Source organism: Hirundo rustica, chromosome 3 (genome assembly GCF_015227805.2).
Source record: "Hirundo rustica isolate bHirRus1 chromosome 3, bHirRus1.pri.v3, whole genome shotgun sequence".
Lineage (NCBI taxonomy): Eukaryota > Metazoa > Chordata > Aves > Passeriformes > Hirundinidae > Hirundo > Hirundo rustica.
In genome coordinates this window covers 19,438,501-19,452,753 of record NC_053452.1, presented here as the reverse complement: position 1 = coordinate 19,452,753, position 14,253 = coordinate 19,438,501, and the positions used below count along the sequence as shown (strand labels likewise).

General features: G+C 44.6%; 1 long non-coding RNA gene across 1 annotated transcript; it reads right to left on the bottom strand.

The window, feature by feature from the left end:
* Positions 1 to 3,177: 3,177 nt before the first annotated feature.
* LOC120750593 (uncharacterized) lies at positions 3,178 to 13,986 on the bottom strand. Its single transcript, XR_005700061.1, has 3 exons — positions 13,850 to 13,986; positions 5,352 to 6,026; positions 3,178 to 4,394 (listed from the first exon to the last, which is right to left on the bottom strand). It is a non-coding gene; the product is annotated as an uncharacterized LOC120750593 (long non-coding RNA).
* Positions 13,987 to 14,253: the final 267 nt, after the last annotated feature.

Sequence of the window (14,253 nt, the reverse complement as noted above, 5' to 3'; positions counted from 1 at the left end):
ATTATCCCGTGACTCAGCACTCTGCATTTTCATTTAGTGCCACTACAAAAGAGCCAGCGCAGAAAGTGGGGCAGACAGATGCAAGCCTCTCCAAAGGGACGTTGGAGAAGTATGCCAAGGAGCTGGTACCGCTGGCACAGCACAAGAGCTCTGTGACAGCTGGAAGAGGAACGACTACAAGTTATGTGTAGCCAAGCAGTGTAAACTCATGATGTGTGCAAGGGAAATCTCTCTGCATCTGCCAGCATGAAGTGCGTCAGAGCTCAGACACAGAGATGGATCTCACATCTGCTGAAGCACCTGGTTACGGCTCCCGAGGACCAGGACGTGCTCCTTAATCTGTCAGTAAGCACCAGGATCCTCACACAACTTGTTTGCTCTCTGACATCATGAGAAACCAAACTCCCTTGCTTGGAAAATAAAACAGAATGAGCTTTAGCAAGCTGTGAAGGGAGCTGGGTGATGAACAAGCTTATGGGGCCAGGCAGCATGTTCGACCCCTGAGACAGCATGTCCCATGTCACACAAGGGAAAGTGCAGGTCTCTGGGTCTCACACCCAGGGTCAGAGCTGCTCCACAGTGTGTGGGTGGCATCCCCTGAGGTGGGCCACCTTTGGTCACCCCAAGAAAAGAGTGTACAAAAGGTAACATGTGTCTTTACCATGAGACCCCACTGGCAGCCACTGGAGCAGCCACTCCAGGTTTGGGACAGGAGCAATGGACTGCAGTGGACAAGGGCCAGTTTATCCCAGCAAACCTGCCCTCACCTTGGTGCTTCTGCAGGTCAGGCATCCTGCCAGCCCCAGGCTTCTTTCTAGCCTGCCAAAGCGTCAGCATTCTCAAAACTAAATCAGTAGCTGTCCCAGGCTGCTACAGACATAATTAAAAGAAACTGATTAGCATTTTAATATTTGTTGCTGTTGAATCAGTAATGGGGTTTCTGAAAAGATGTCTTAGTCTTAAATTTCAAAAGGTGAGCATGTCAGAGATTTCACAGTGGCTCTGACCAGTCCTCAGATTCCTACTATAAACTAAAATTAATGCAGTTCAGCATTAGGCTGCAACTTAACTGAGCCAGCGAGCAGGAATGTTCTGTGCTCTAGTAGGATGTGTGAAGAAAAGGAAGCTGAATAACTCCTGCTTTCTTTCTATACATAGCAAATAGGCCAAATTCTGACCCTTTCTACATTGCTGTAAAGCCAACTGCATTGCTGCTGGTTGGAAAGCATCCAAGGGAAATCTAGAGATGTACTAAGAAGTCCAAAAAGGCCTGGAGGAAGGGAAATGCCTGCTAAGCATGTCTCAAAAGGTATCTTCAGAGTGTCCTAGCTGCATTACACGTCCGTATGATAGCCATTAGGTTCAACTCAGATAAGCTGTCTTGAGTTATGTAACCAAAAAATGTGTATTCTGTTTCATCTGTTGAAAACTGTTTTTTGGGAGATGTTTTTTCCTTATCTCTTGTAACTCCGGGGGGGAGGAGGACAGATGCCTTCTGATAATGGCCCAGCCATTAAACCATGGGGCAGTGGGTCAGTGTTTCTTATCTCTTTCACCACCCCTCCATCCTCCAGGGGGACATTTTCTGATAATGGGCCATTAGGGCCCACCAATGACATGACACATTCCATCATCCCATTGTGAGATGCTCCACACAGTCTGGGGGGAGCCAACTGCTCCTAGCTAGATAAAAACTGGGACTGAAGGACACAAGGGATCCTGTTTTTCCACTGGATTCCTGGAGGAAGACTGGACCCATCTCACCTCCACTGGACTTTCTACAGGACCATCTCTACTCCACAGAACCACATCGGTTACTCCAGGAGGACTTATTTGGACTGCTTCCAACACCCTGACCAACAGGGTGCCTGGTCATATCCCTGACCCTGTCAGGTTTTTTTCCCAGGATCTTTGTTTGCTTCCTTGCTTGTATTTTTTTTTTTTTTTTAAATATTCCTAGTAAAGAACTTACTCCTATTCCCATATCTTTGCCAGAAAGCCCCTAATTGCAAAATTATAATAATTTGGAGAGAAGGGGGTTTACATTCTCCATTCCAAGGGAAGCTCTAGCTTTCCCTGGCAGACAACTGTCTTTCAAAACCAAGACATAAGCAAATCCAGCCCTAGTGATAGATATTACCACGGGAGGCTGCAGCTCTGAGGCCCCCCAGATCCCAAGTCATGAAGCAGTGACTGCTGGCATTGTGGTTCTTGGCCCCACAGGGATTTCCCACAGATCAAACGTTTGCCCTCTCCTCCAGGATATCACCCAACTTCAGAATAAACCACCACAAGACACAACAGAGCAAAATTAAATCACGAGGACTGTACCTCAACTCCCTCCAGGGCCCAGCAATATTCAGCAGAGCATATTAATAGCTTCACACCAAGGCAAGATAGGCTTCTCGAGACCAGCTACAATGAGGATCTATTAAATCAATCACAATCAAAACCTAGTCTCCCTTCAAGTGACTTCCAATTAGGATGCAGTAATGTTATTAAAGGGCTCAGACAGGCAAATTTAAAAAGCTACACTGAGGAGGAATCGCTTCCTCAGAATCATCCTCTTAAATAAAAGCCTCCAGAAGTTCATATTTCTGATATTTAAAAAGCCCAGAAAACACATCATCTAATTAAAAGACTTGCTAACATTATGTCACTGTTGAATTTTCCCCTTTCAGGTACTTTTTTTTCCCCTACCCAACTGCTACCAAACCAAAAGGGTAAAACCACAAAACATCTCCTTCTTCATGTCTGAATACCCGTTTCACCTGAAGCCTCGGTAAAGAAAAAGACATGGTGACTGAAAAAATTAATTGTAGCTTTGTTGAACAGTTTGTATCCTTAGCAGGGGAACAAAGAGAGGAAGCCTCCTTGATCATTCAAGGAATCAGAAGCCAGTATGAAACAGAGTGATGAGCTTGGATCAAGGGGCCAGATTAGAAAGTGGAATTTTGCAAATAAATTTCAAAAGTTCAAGAGCAAAGAGGGCAAGACCCATTTATCTATTTATTGATCTGAGGAGTAACCACCTCAGTAACTCCTGAAGCTCTCTGAAATATATTCAAAATGAACCAAAGGCACAAACAGTAGCTTCCCATGCCTGGGAAGGGAATTTTCATGTTTTAAAAATAAAGACTTTATTACTGCATTAATGAAATAACCTATAAATTTGTAATAATTATATTTCAATATAATATGCCTATCTGAATTTTGTATTTATATACACATATATATGTATACACACACAAACTAAAGTTAGCTGCTCATCAACATCAATACTTGCCCAACCTGAACACTTAACTAAGAGCCTGGAAAAGTCATGTTCTTACATCAGAGATTTCAGATATCAGAGGCAGCTGGTGGAAGATTCTTCTCCAAAAAACTACAGGAAGAAACATCCATTACCTTCCATGTTGGAGGTCAGGTGAAGCCCTAGCATAAGTCAAGAATGTCACGGCTTTTTTTTTGACAAACACTTGTACAAATCACCTCCAAACTGAAACTGTCACAGTCATGCAAAATAAGACATTTTTCAGTTTGGTGAATAATCCAGAAAACAAAACCAAAAGCAACAACAACAACTTCAGGGAATGCCCCAGATTCCGTGACTCCTGACCTAAAATATCACTGCTGTCACCAATGCCCCCTACCTCCAACACTCATCTTCAAGTTCAGCATTTGCATTCATTTATATCCATACCTATGAGACATTTATCTCCTTTCCTTTTTCTTTTTTTTTATTTTGTCTTTTCTTAAAAGTTGTAATTGCAGCTAATTCAACTCCTGAACAAAATCCACTGAGAAACAAAGTGATCTGTCTAACCGGACACTGCTTTCCACTACCCTCAGTTTGTTTGGGTTATTTCTTGCCCTTGGGTGGTTGTGCTGTGGTTTTTTCCCCCTTTTTTTTGCTTAGTTATTTTTCTTTTTATACATACCTGGTAACAAAAAAATGCCACCCATTCATATTTTTGTCCCCATCCCTGGGATGACAGTAGGGTAAGCATATGGTTACTATACACATATTTCTGTACCAGAGGAAACTCATCCCTGTTCTATGAACTGCATCTGAAAGGAGAACATGGGAAACTCCACCTGGCACCTTTAATGCCTTCACCAGCTACTTTTTAATTGTAGCTTCTAAAAGATTAGCTCTGTTGAAATGGCAGGACTATATGGTACTTATCAGGAAGTGACAAAGTATTGAAGCAGAAAGGGCAAGAAAACAGAATCAAGATGTCTGGGTCTGCTTTCCAACTGCAGCTGTGGCTGCTGTGTGACCATGGAGGAAGCCAGCTCCCTCTCCTCCATGCTCCAGCCTCTCCACCTAACCAGTGGGGTAGAAATTATTCCTCATCTCTTAGGAGTCTTCCTTCACAATACACGCTCAGCTGAAAAAAAAAAAAAAATTGGACTGCAATCTTTTTCCATAGCAAAGAAATTTCATAGTAAAAGGTTACTATTTCCAATTGGATTTGGCATTTGAGCAAACCTATGCCTTGCATATGCCTTTGTTGTGTCTGTGCACAGGAGCATGGTTTGTTTTTGTTGATTTGGGTTGGTTTTTTGGGGGGGTTTTTTTTTTTGGTTTGGGGTTTTGTTTTGTTGTTGTTTTTGGTTTGTTTTTAATTTTTGCTTGGGTTCTCTCTAAAAACACCTTGGTTATCTTTGAGGCAGTGCAGGAGCCCGAGGTGTCACAAGGTCACACTTTACTGTGCTGCTTCTTCAGTTCTGTGTAATCCCAAACCTCACTTTTAAACCAGAAAAGGGCCTTCAGGTTCTCACACTGGGCTGCAAGAAATACCTACACAAGACCATACAATGCTCTTGCCAGCAGAATGACCAACAAGTCCAGCAGCTGCTAATCTCCTCCCTCCCTTTCCACTTCCCCAGGCCAACCAAGGCATGCGTGCAGGACAACCATAATTCCCAATATGGCAGTAGCTGGTTTATTCCATTGCTTTCCAGGCCAACAACCAAGGTGGGTGCTGATTTATCTCAGCACAGCATTTGGCTCCATAGCACAGGACTGAACAAAAACAATATTGTGGACCAAATTAGCACTGGTTTATCTCCACTGACAGCAAAAGACAACAAATGAATTTGGCAGCATGAAACAGATGAAGGAGATACAAATGCTGAGGCAGACAGCACAGGATCATGTACTTTGTCTGAGAGCTCTTATGTTTATGCCTTTAAAATGCATGCCAAGTTTTTTCCCTAAAAGTACATATCCTTAGACTAAAATATGCCTTTAAACTAAAACTGCACCTGCAGGCACAAGGTCAAAAAGCATTTTTTCTGTGTAGAAGTATTTTTGAGCATCACCACATATGGGATTACCATACCTTCTGTGAATAGCAAGTCTGGCAACTACACCTTCTCCACCTTGCTCCAGGCACCAGGTGTGGTTTGTGTTGGAGGTGAGATACCATATTGCACATCACAGCTCCAACATCTGGTGTAAGCTGTGCTACAAAATGAGCCTGATGGCTCACCTGCTTCTCCTTCACATGTAGCCCGTAGGTAGCTCACCCAGCAGCTGCCAGCTAAGGCAGCTGGTTTTCCTGAAGCATTTTGCTGATGGTGCTTATCCTGCAGTGTCCGGCACCCTGGAGCCATGATCCTCAAACTCAAGCAAAAACACTGCTGTGAGTTCAGTTGTAAGCACACAACCCAAGGTTACAGAGGTTCTGCAACTTCTACAGAAGTAAAAATCTGTGAAGTCAAAGCATCCTCCATTCATGTAAAACAAAACAGTGCAAGCCAGAATAATTTTGAAGATAAGAGGATCCCTATGGGAAAGGTAGCTTTGGTTCTACTTCCAGTCTCTGACAAACTCTCCCACCTCAGACTTTTCTTTCAAAACTCTCATCTCTGAAGGGCTTCATTCCTTCTTGGCCTGCCTCATTGCTTCTCCTCCCTGAAGGGCATCCTTCTCGTCCCAGCCAGACTCACACAGCAGCAGTTTGTCACTCCCAGGTGCTTTCAATGAGTGTTTGCAGTGCTGTAGAGCTGCACTGCTGAAAGAGTGTGAAAGGAAAAAAAAAAAAAAAAAAAAAAAAAAAAAGAAATTTGCTCAAGAAGCCCTCATTTCAGAGGCTTGACAAGATCTAGGAATATGATGATGGGTGGTAGGAGAGGGCAGTATTTCTGCAGCCACGAAGTAGTCTGGAGCAGAAGGGGCAGCTGCCTATGAGATTCCCTGCTGGGGTATCATACTTTTGCAATAGAGATGCCACTTTCCAATTCACTGCCATTCACCCAGCTTGCCAAGACAGACCAAAGCTCTGATATTCCCAGGGAGTGGCACCAGCTGACAAGGATTTATCCTCTGTTTGGCACCTGCCTCAGGAAAATACTTAGGACAGCCAACACGCACAGTCTTGTCACACACAACTCTGCAGCTCCTAACTCTACCCCTGGTGCCCTTCTCAGCACCACATTCTCTTGCCAGCATCTGGAGAGAGGCAGGAGGGTGCAAAGCAGCTGAGGCTGGAGCAGAGCACAGCCAGCAGCATTCAGAAGGACACACGAGCAGAAGAAGCTGTGAACAGACCGGGTTAAACTCGCAGCAGTGTCCTTGAGAACAAAGCAGCTGTGGCTAGGCAAAGCGTGCGTCACAAGCACAGCCTAGAGCCGGGCACATCCCTTTCCATCTCCCGCCTGCCGCACACGCTCCTCGCAGCTCCCAGCACTTCCTACGGAGCAGCTCCCTTCTAGGAGACTGAAACAAGGTCAAGTTTGGAGAAGCCAACCTGCAAGACTGCAGTCTAGAGCCATGACTTGAGGAGAACTCACAAATGCCACAGGGCCCAAAAGGTCCAGGTTTCCTCCTGGTGAGCAAGGAGTGAAGTGAGAGATCAGGACTTTGTGTAGGCTTCTGCTCTCTTTAGCTTGTCACTGCTGCACTTCAGTGGCTCAGACACACACAGACCAACACTCTTCCCAACCCACTCCAAAAAGAAGTGGAGAATGACCAGCTAAAAGATGTATTCACTCCAACAGCATAGGAGGCCAATAAATTAATATAATTCAGACACTCAAGGCACGGCAGTGGCTCAGCTCCTTCTCCAGGAGTTTGAGCAATGAGATACAGGTCACCCAAGCTTTAGCTTCCACTGGCATCTTGTGCACTGGGAAGACACAAAGCCAAGCAAAACCCCAAAAGCAAATCCCTTTTCTTTCTTTCTTTGGTCACTAGAATTCTCCAAGGGGTCTCACCTGCTGCAGGCTGCCCAGACATCAGGTCTGAGCAGCCTCTCACTGACAGCACACACTATTGTGGGGAGAATAATTGGCAGAAACAGTCCTACAGCAGAGATGCTGTACTTGGGCCACCACTATCCTGTTAGAAGGGGGCAGGGGGAGTGGGGTGGTGTACCAGCAGAGGCAATGCACCTGGGCATCCATTTCTTCCAGCTCCTATTGAAGCCAGGAAGAGGACAGCAAGTCCAGTTTTGCTGCAGCCCTGGAACGCTCTGCGCTCTGCCCAGCCCGCGGACAGGGATCTGCATGACCAGATTTGATTAGGTACTCTTGGCACCATCCTTGACTGCTGGGCTGAGCTCCCCTATCATAAGCGGCAGTAAATGAAACAGGAATTATGCAATGTGAAGGGCTGGGTGATGGAATAGCGGCTGGAATGGGAACAACTGCCCCTCAAACCAGTGATTTGCAGACACGCCACACCATTTACTATCATTTCCCTGTAACCTTTCTCCATGAAGAGAAGCAACATTAGGGAGCAGGGGGCTCTGTCTTTGGCATAAAGCTAAAAGCTCCTGTAAGAGTTAACTGCTTGGCTACAAGATGCTTTCACAACCACACCCCATGAAATATGAAGCTCCCCTTCCAGTTCAAAGTCACCACTGGATGCAAGTGTTTCAATTTCTTCTAAGTCATCTTGGAATTTCACAACCCAAGAGCAAAAAAATCCCTCCCCGCTTTTTTTTTTTTTTTTTTTTTTAAGTATTTTTTGGCTTTCTGTTCACCGGTAATAGATACCCATTTGAATTCACGTCAAGCCTCACGAGGCAGCAGGCACTCACATTGCCTGTTGCTAGTGCAAAGCTGCTTGTTTCTCCCCTCTCCACCTACCTCCTGGTCCGATTTGCTGCACCCCTCAACTTTCTCTCCAAATTTCTGGAGGGGTCAGGGAAGGCAAACACACTTACCCGAGGAACCTCCCCACGCATTGCCTCAGCCAACAAACTGCCTGGGGAAACATTAAACTGGAGTTTGGTATCTGCATTGCGGAAGATAAACACCTTGGCAAAACAGGTCAAGCAATATCCAAGGGCAAATCTCCACTTCAAGGGAGGTGAACTCAGAGGAGGACCAAAGGGAATGTAAGCAGAGGAAAAAAAAAAAAAAAAAAAAAGCACAAAGGACTGGAAGCAGAATAAAAGATGGCATGAAAACTGAGAAACAGGATAACACAAAAGAAGCCTCCACCACAAATACATTCATACTGTGGAAGGATACTACTATCAGGGCTGGCTGCTGCCTCTCCAAAGTTTTCCATGAGTGCTGTGGAGGGATTTTAGCCAACCAGCACATGTGCAAGGGTAGAACTGTGCTCAACACAAGCTTCTTCCTTTACAACTGCAACTTTTTACTTACCTGAACAGAAGCATCCTACTGCACTTTCAACTTTTTGCTAAGCAACTTGCCACTTCCTAGCTTGCTCTTTGAAGTATTTTCAAGAGCCTTTTGGTGGGTGTTGCAGGGGCTTTTTGCCCCATAATATTCTGCTTCATTCACCTCACACCACAGAGGGACCCACACAGGGAACTCACAAGGGGAACTCACTCTGACTCATCCCCAGAGCACCATTCACCAGATGGTTTGAGACAAAAGTCATAATGCACATCCTCAAAGGGACACTTCTGCCTTCACCCTCTCATTGCACAGAGCATTCCAGAGCTGAACTCTAGCCATGACAAACATGGGTTGGAGCCTCAAAATGCCACAGCCACTGACAAAGCTGCTTCAGTCAGCCCGGTGTTTTTTGGCACCCTCAAGTGTACTGGATACCAGGGGCACCCATTTTACCGAAAGCACAGGACACGGATGGGTGCCACCACAAATGGATAGTTTTCAGAATAGGAGGCAAAGACTGTGACTTAAGAGATAAACCTGTCAGGCAAGTGGAAACACAGGCACAGCAGTGAAGAAGTTTTCTTTCAGCTTTACGATGCGATCTCAAATACAGTTGATGACTATGGCCTTAATGTGAAAAAACCTCTGAACCCTGCTCAAATAAATGGTGATATACACTGACTCCATGTATATCACTGGCACTCAGTGCAGCTTACTAAAAATGAAGTTATCAATTGCATTGTTTTAGTAGATGTGCACATTCCTCAGAGACACAGCTAAGTGGGGAGAGGAGGAGAGAATAATAACCTGGTCTGCACAGCCGCCCCACGCTCATCTATTGTTTCCACTGCGGTTTGGCTATGCTCTCTAGCATGCCGTGTGAAACAATGTGACAGAAATGACTTACCAGCAAGCAAGACCTCCTTGCTCTTTTATGAATGATCTCTCCCGCCTCTTAACCCCTTTGCTCAGCAGGGAGCCCAGGTTGCTAAATACTCTGCCTGCTGTGGTTTGTCACCGGCTGCTGCCACCCTTCTTTTAATGACACGTTTTTCCACCCGGCAGAGCTACCAGCCGGCTTGCAATTTCCAGCAGTGAATTAGTGCCTCGTTACACAACACATCGAGGCACCGACTGAAACACAAAGGACAGAGAGCCCTGGCACGAACCTGGTATCAAAGGATGGATCCATCACCCAGCCCTTTGCCCGTATTTTAAACTGTGAAGCCTCTCATTTTGATTTAAGGTCGGGCTGTGCTTACAGCTGTTCTTCACCATACCAGGAAGCACAGCCTGAGGCCAGGGATCTCTGGGCCGCTCATGGAGGAGTGATGGACAGACTCCCAGCTTAGCCACTCAATAGCCCTGATGCCAGGTCCCCATAGAGGGCAGCTCCCCAGCAGGCAGATGGGAGCAAGGTCCAGGGGGTGACAACACTGTACAGCCCAGGATAGATCATTTTGGGGAAAGACTCTGTACACTCAGTTTATTTGCCTCAATATTTTATAACCTAATTTGATTCTTCTTGACTAAGGGCAAACTCCCCTCTGCGGCTTGCCAGCACGGCTGTTTCTAACCATGGTCTCCACTGGCACCATCTTTTATTTTGCCACCTGCCACCATCTGAGATCAGGACTGCAGAAAATTTACGGTGGATAGTTTCCCTGCTGAAGAAGCCCACACTGAGCAAGGGAGCTTTAACAACAACAGGAGTATATTTCATCTGAAGCCAGAGCTTGATGCACACAGACCCTTTTCTCCAGGGCTACAGCTCACCTACAAGCCCTGCCTTTTCTCAGTCCTGGCTGAAAGGCAGCCGGCATTCCCAAAGGCCATGGGATGCTCCCTGTTCAAATGCACCCAGGGTTTCCCATGGACTTGATCAACTCTGCTGCTGCCATGACCAAGGGACATAATCAAACCAGGCTTCTAAGAGCAGCCTGCTGAGACAGAATCATCACAAGTGGCACAAAAGCCATTTGAATCCAACACCACAAACCTCATTCTCTATGTAAATAAGCTTTCCTGCCAAACTACTCTTAAAAAGCCAGGACTAACAGACCTTAATTGCCTTCTTTATGTTTTTTTCCAGACTGTGTAGTGTGACAGACTTTGATCTACTCCAAGGTGTTATTTATCATCTATTTTCTGATTAAACTAGGGGGAAAAAAAGATGTTACAATTAAAGTAAATCCATCTGAGAGCACAACATACCAGTACTTGGACCATATTTCATCTCAGTTTTGTGAAAATGCAACAAAGCCTTACAAAGTAACTTTTCAGCACTTCAAAATCAAAAGTAGCCTATGCCAAGACAAATAGCCTTCTTATCAGGTCCTTTCCCCTGTAATAGTTTTTTTTTTGGGGAAAAAAAAAAAAAAAAAAAAAAAAAGCCCTAAGAAATTGCCAGCAATTAGAATGTCAACTGGACATAAAGCAGTTCAAAAATCTGATTTCTCCATTCTTAAGATCCAGATACACTCCCCCCAAACAATAGTTTAATCTTTTTCTCAGATAAAGCTATTAAAACAGAAATCCTAATCTCCAGATGAAATGAAAAGTTTACAGAACACCAAAAGGAAAGTTTTACTGGAGACAAGTCAATTCTTTTAAATTGCAGTGAACATGTATTTTCAAAGCAAGAAAAACAAAACCAGAAATCCTTTGCAAACGTTAACATGTTTTCAATTTGCCCATTTTTCTTTTGGGAAGAGAAGCGAGAACTACATGATGAATTGACCTGAGTGCTTGTGCTTTTCTGGTCTACATCTTCCTCCTCCAGACATAAGGAATTTCAGATGCAAAACACTCTCAAAAATCTTCATTGTTCTATTGGAAAATTTGAACTTAAGGCTACAATCTTGTAATTCATAAATACAGATTTCTGGCAGACTCTATTGACTAGTTAAAGCTTCATTTGCTGTCAGTACAAAAGGTATTATCCTGCAAAAATGGTCAGATTTCAAAACATGGCAGTGTTTTTTTGCTGTGGAAGACATCCCACTCCGTGGCCCATGAACATGCTGCTACCATGAACCAGACTCTGGAGTAACTGCAGCCATCCCATGCAAACGGCAGAACACAGGAGACACGTTATTATGGAATAATTGCCTGTCATATCATAATCCAGCTGTCCTATCAGCTCATGGCATTTATCTCAAGCCTACAACAAATTCTCAGACTTCACTGACAGATAACACTGATCTTGATCTCCAAAGACAGATTAAGCTAGAATTCATCCTGCAGCTAGGCAGGTACTCATGATTTGAGAACAAGATAAAATGTCCACAATTTCCATGGCAGCTGATCCCAGTAGCCTACTGCTTTCTTATCGCTTTGTGCCCGATGTCCACTCTGCTGAATTCAGCTTCCACATACTGGCCCCTATTCTACCTTCTCCTCACTGCTTTCCCCCGTCACCATCCATCGTTGTCCTCAGAACTCCCCTCCACCTCTGACTCCTTTGTCAGGGCTGGGTTCCTGGATCTCACCACAAGAAGGCATCTTCTCCAAGCCCAGCCCTGGGTTTGTGACTCTCTCTGGAAACATCACAAGTTTATTTCATGGTTTTTGGTTAAACCGGACACAGATCCATTGCATGTCTATGCCCACTGCTCAGTGAGTACTAACGGGATCCAGGACCTGACAAGAGCTGCAAAACACCATAATAAAAATTAACTTAAAGGAGATTTATCTGCAGAGTCTTCCTCCTTGCCACACGCTCATCACAGAGGCCAACACCAGCAGATCCAGCTCCTCACTGCAGAGGCCAATGTATTTCTGCAATGCAGAAGTACAGATGACCCCTGGATATCTCCTCCCACTGGTACCCTACAGCACCTCAATATAATTTTCAGTTTTTCTTACTTTCCATATTTTCAGCTCTTCCATATGTTCACTGAATCAGTTTTGAACCCATTTTGTGTGGCCAGCAGTCAGTCTTGAAGCCATCAATTATTTATAAACAAGTGAAAGGTTCCCAGAAATACTACGCCCCAGCAGCTTCCATTAAAAAAAAAAAAAAAAAAAAAAAAAAAAACCACCACAAAGGAATACTCAGCCTTCATTGAACCAAATGCAGAACAAGATCAACCTTCATCAGACCCCAGAAAAATCAACCTGTGACAGGATACAATCCCAGTCAAGGACAAACTACATTTGGCATCCAGGCCCAGGACAGATACCAGAGAACAAAGACATAAGGCCCAAACACCATATTTAGTCCATTGCACTGGTAGCTTTCAGGAGATGTCTTTGGGATTAATAAATTAATATTTATTATTATTTAAATAATAGTTGGATCATGAAGGAACCACAAACTTGGGACCTTCAGAGCAGCCTCCCCCACCATCAGGGCCCCTCCAGCTCTCACAGGTGGCAGCAAAAGCCATTAGTTGGTACAGAAAACTTCTTTAAGTTATTAGTAGCACCTCTCTAACAAACTTTAAAAGCAAGCAGTTACTAATCCCAGGAAAACCTGGCAGATTTGTCAACCCAAATCCTACATAGATTGGGCTGCTTACACTGCACCCAAGGTGACTTTGGTTTGCTAATTAAACAAGACAGAAGCACTACAGAGCAAGGAAAGCAAAGCAAAATCTGTCCAGCAGAAGTAAATGACCACAGTTCACACGTAACACACTCAAATGCATTAGTTTGGCACTGTTGAAAGAAAACAAAGCTCCAGATTCGGCTGCACTGCTGCCCCAGCAGTTTACACTAAACATCTAAGGTAGAAGCTCAGCTGGTGAAGCCTCTGCAGATGTAATTAGGCCCCCGAGTTTTCTAAGACATTAGCCATGTAGCCAGTTAAACATAATAGCAACAAACTTTGAGCCTTTAAAGTTTTTAGCCTTTAGAAACCATAACGGAGAAAATGGTTGGTAATCGGGCATTGTATCACAAAGCCACCACACACAGTAACTGTTTCCACGTCACAATGCCAGTCCCAGCTTCGCTCTCCAGGCCCAAATGGACTGCAGGAATTGACCCCTCCCAACACCACTAACTGCCCTCCCATAGCCAGGCCAGCACTCAAAGACCTCTCCAGCTGCAGAGGTAAAACCCAGCCAAAATGAGCGGAGTTGGAGTTGAGATAACCTCTGAAGAAGACAGAGGCCTTTCACTGGGGTTTTTTTCATGCTGGGATAAAAGAGCATGGATGCACCAGCAGGTTTGCAAATATCAGGATCATAACAAGCCCATAACATTTAAAAAAAAAAAAAAATAAATAAAATCTTACTTGGTAAGTTTCAGTCAGATCAGACTGCTGACAGCTCTTGGTCACAAGCTACAGTACTGAGATGCTGCAAATAGTCAAGGATGAACAGATGAACAACCCAGGGTTTTCCAGCTCTGCTGGCCTAAAACACCCTGGCTTATCACAGCTGTTACAGGGATGGGCAGCGAGCCTTTATTGCCCTGCCAGCCTCATGTGGCTAGTGATTCCAGGGTTCAGGTGGCTGCTATTAAGCTGCAAATAGTGCCACTGCCTACCAGCTCTTTCTTGGTTATATGAACTCAAATCTACCAGGGGAATAACCCCCTCTATGTTGTAGTCCAATAAATTTTGCTACATTCTGTATCACTTCATAAAGGAGATTATTCCAACACAAACAGTGATATTCTGTTCTGGAAGAGCTCAGT